General features: G+C 42.2%; 1 protein-coding gene across 3 annotated transcripts in view; it reads right to left on the minus strand.

The window, feature by feature from the left end:
* The window catches only part of LYN (LYN proto-oncogene, Src family tyrosine kinase), a 67,464-nt gene extending 64,035 nt beyond the window's left edge, over positions 1-3,429 (minus strand). For all 3 annotated transcript variants that reach the window (XM_018560125.1, XM_018560123.1, XM_018560124.1), the window contains exon 1: positions 3,228-3,429. The gene's annotated coding sequence lies outside the window, so the exon portion shown is untranslated. The remainder of the gene's footprint in view (positions 1-3,227) is intronic.
* Positions 3,430-4,503: the final 1,074 nt, after the last annotated feature.

Raw genomic sequence — 4,503 nt, forward strand, 5'->3', positions numbered from 1 at the left:
AATACCACCAGCTATAGAGGAGTACAACAAATCCCAGCAATAATACATTATAAAGTGGTACAATGCTAAATCCCACCAGCTATAGAGGACTACAAAACCCAGCAATAGTACATTATACAGCGCAATGCAGAATGCCGCCAGCTATTATGTACTATTGCTGGGATTTGTTGTATTCCTCTATAGCTGGTGGTATTCTGCATTGCGCTGTATAATGTGCTTTTTCTGGGTTTTGTAGTCCTCTAGCCGGTGACATTCTGCATTCATTGCTATATAATTTTACACTTTCCATTTCACTATATTGCACACCACACTATCTTCTTTTTTACTTCCACCGCTCCAAGCTTGCTCCTGTGATGGACTACAATCTCAATACAAACTAGTAGTCCTATCACTGGAGCCATTTTTTAAAATTTTATTGTTTATCCGATTAACCGATTAATCGAACCTAATAATCGGCTAACTAATCGATTTTGAAAATAATCGTTAGCTGCAGCTCTAGCTAGGAGAGTTGTGAGCCTGAGGGGGCCACCAGTACACGTGTGGGACAACATTTCAAAGAGGACCAGTGGGTCAAAGGTGGTAATGTGTAAAGTAGAAGCCAGGAGGCTACAAGTTGTGTTGTTTTGCAGCATTGCATTGATGTTATGCTGAACAACCCCTGCGAGGGCATACAAGGTGGATGTATGAACTTTCATTTGAATAAAAGTGGGCTACCAGGCCCTTAAACAGAAGGTATTGCAAGTGGACTGCATCCGTAAAGCGCTCACCATATGTGCTAATATCCCCAAATATCACTATACAATATGTTGTTATGGGTTTATCAAAATGAAATTATGCTCACAAATTAAAGTGTTTACTATGTAAAAAGACATCTGAATAAAACACTAATCGGTTTTGTGTAATGGTGGGTTTTCTTTTTGCTACTTGAGGTCTTTTTCAATTAATTTGCTGGAGTCAGGAACACCTACATTTCCTTAGGTAGCTCTCCCACACTGGTCATTCACACCACTAAATATAAAAAAATGTAAAAGTTATATGTACTGGCCTGTACAGGCTGAGCAACTGCAGCTAATCGAAAACACCCGGCAATACCCACCACAGAAATACACTGATCTGTGCGGTGTATGGCCATGAATGGCCGTGAATGAGGCATTAAAGAGAACCTCTCACAAAACAATACATGGACGTGCAGCAATTCAGTATTCAGACAAACGAACATGTTTTTGCTAAGTATGTCTATATTAAAGTTTTTTTGATTAAAGTGGGGAAGGCTTAGACTTTCTGTGACGTAGTTATCACTGTGTCCCTGTAGGGAAGATTTATTCATCTATTATTAGTATGATCAATATCACTGAGAGAGAAAGTAAGGGGAAATCCAACATTTTAAGGTTGTCCCCAGTTGATGAGGTGAGGCTTAATCTTCCATTGGGGACATTTATTCCTCAGGCAAATGTCTAAGAGGGGATTTTGCTTCCCTTTGGGATATTGCCCCCAACTTCCTGTTGTGTCTCTAGGCAGGAAGTGAACGAGACAGCAAAAAAACACCTGACAGGGAATTTAACCCATCTGTGTTCTATAGAAAACTAAAAGAAAAGTTTGGGTTACACATACAGTTTAATACAAAATTAATTTATGGAGCTGCCAGGATTAATTATTTTCTGTAGATTCCAGCCTGAATGTACCAGAGCTCTTTGTCCCTTCAGCATGAGGAGGCAGAAAAAGGGCAGGACCTCCAACCCATGTTGCCGAAGTTGTTCGCAGCTCATGGGTAAGGGTTCAATTTGGCCTTTTTGCCTTGGGTCTAAAGAACCTTGTCCCGGCACTGCTTATAGGACACACTTTGCAATAGGTTCAGAGGAATAAATAAAAGACCAAGAGCTGCTTTATTCTTTTTGCTAAGAATGAAATTAAAATGGAATTCCGGACAAATATTCTTCCTAGTTTGGGAAAGGTTGGGAAAAATATCCTGTGTCAGCTATATACTGCTAAATATGTTGCCTTTGGAGATCCTTTTGGATCCACTTCACTTCCCCTATGGTCACCAGGGCAGGAAGTAAGGTGAAATCTCCTAGTAAGAGACTCAGAAAGCAACACTAACTTGCCATACATTTTAAACTTTCCATGCATGGATTACCTGCTGATCGTAGCAGAACAGATGTCATTCTTGTGACATCCGTGACTGCTCAGCCCATGGATGTATGGAGTCATGTGTCCATCTACCTCGGATTACCTCCGATCTGCCACAATCAGGTCCGCCAAAATGGAACTCTGCTCTCCTTTTTTGTTCCGGACCAAGACAGAGTCGGGGGTAACCAGATGTAAACGGATGCACTTCTGTTTAGATACGGCTGCCCATAGAGGTACATTGAGCTTTTTACCAGATCCGCCTGAAAAACTGACAGGCGGATCTGATCGGACCACCGGTGTGAAAGGGGCCTTACACTATCAGTAGTAAGACTGGATTCATCCATATGCTATTACTTAGGCATGTTGTCAGTATAATTTTTTTGGTCACATATGTTGCACCAAACTTTCCTATAATGAAAAAAAAAGCGCCAGCAAAACAATTTTACTTCTGCATTTCACACACACAGCAGGAAGTTAGATCTCAAGAAACACGTTCAGAATATAATAAATATTTTAAAAACGCTTATTGCTATATTTATCAATCTACCTTGTTTTGTCCCATGTAATCATCACAATAAAGTAGCACAACATTCTGAAAACCCCATTGACAGATCCACCTCCTACTGGCCAACTGGGACCTAACCTAGCTGAATTCAAGGCTTGCCGGTTTTTGACCCCACTCGATGCCTATTAAAATATCATCCACTCTAGACAATTCTACAATGAATCAGATCGGTAGACACAGGACAATTGTCATAGAAATATTATAACAATACAGATCAATAGGACAGAATGAAAACCACATGGGATGCTGGAGATTAACTGTCAATTGTCAGCCCCCATTCACATTTGAGCATATTGTTGCATATTACCCAAATCGCGACAACGCTCAATATGAAGAATCCTATTATTTTCAAAGGTGCCCGTTCACATCTGAGCGTCGTGTTGCCTATTCTTTGTAGACTAAAGCTTGAAAAATTACATGAGCTTCCTAACTTGTGTTGTGTCAACAAGGCAAAGCTAATGAATGCATGCAACAGGTGCACCTAGATACTGTACACGTAGAAAGAGAGCAAGGGAAGCTGATCACTGGTACTCACTCTATTTCTGCTGCTCACACAGTCCCCTCAGCCGCCTAAGTAGCCAGGATAAATCAGACCAAGGTGTGGATGAGTACACGTCCCACAGCAGTCCGGAAAATAGGATTGTTGCTGGATTCAAACAACAATAGAAGATAGGAATGCAGCAAGAGCAAAGGCTGCTTCCCCTGAGCCGGTCACTAGAAGGAACTTCAGTTATCTGACTGGGGCTGGGTAGATTTTTTTTTTTAGCCTTTACTTCCTGGTGTGTATCTGTTTGCCGGATTTGCATAGAGTTTTGCAGGCTAGAGGGCATAAAGGTCTTAAGCAACTGGAAAATAGTGTGATGGTGCAATAGGAAAATTGCACTGATCTGGGGACATTACTGTATATAGGCGAGCTTATCTGCTATTAAATACAGAATGCCTATCTCTGTGCTCAAATTAGTAATGTATTAAATTCAGTGTATTTATTAGCTGGCTTAATAAGCCAAAGACAAATTATTACAGCAATTAATTTGTAATGAACTATAGAGGTCTTAAAGGTGAACTCCTCATACAACATTTTATATTAACATATATTCCTAAATAGCCACAAAGGGTATACATTTACTTTGTGTGCACCAAATGACTTAGCAAACCCAGTTATTACAGTTATTATTCATATTTAACCTGTGTAGAGCTGTGGGAGGGACCTAGCAGATCCTGCCCACTACAGACTGACTGCAGAAAACTACAGATGGGGGTGGATACAAGACCAGTTACCCTGCATAAGGAGAGAGAGCAGCAGAGTCTGGTCTTTATTACAGGAAGCTCCTGTATAGAGAAGTTTCACATTGGATTACTACACAGATGTGGAACAAATACACAAAACACACCAAGATTCAAGTAAGAATACACATGCCTCTTGTATTTAGACAAGCTCGCGGTATACTGAGACGCCGCAGTATACCGCGAGCTGCTGTTCGCGGTATACTGAGACGCTGCAGCTGAAGCGGATCCCGACAATTGTGCCGGGATCTGCCCAGCTGCGTGACTGACAGCTGGCTCTGCCTATCTAAAGGCAGAGCCAGCTGTACCCGCCCCCTCCCCCGTCCGTTCCGCCAGTCAGCGATGGCGGATCGGAGCGGGGAATCCAGCCCCTCCCCTGTCACGGCAGAGAGCCGTGGCAGGATCGAGAGGTGAGCGAACGCCGGTATGTGTTCGCTCACCTCCCGATCTACTGAGCCGACCTTCTGACAATGAGACCTGACAGTCTCATTGTCACAGGTCGGCTAGAACTATGAGGTGAGTGAAAA

Source organism: Nanorana parkeri, unplaced genomic scaffold, assembly GCF_000935625.1.
Source record: "Nanorana parkeri isolate BGI_ZX_2015 unplaced genomic scaffold, ASM93562v1 scaffold433, whole genome shotgun sequence".
NCBI lineage: Eukaryota > Metazoa > Chordata > Amphibia > Anura > Dicroglossidae > Nanorana > Nanorana parkeri.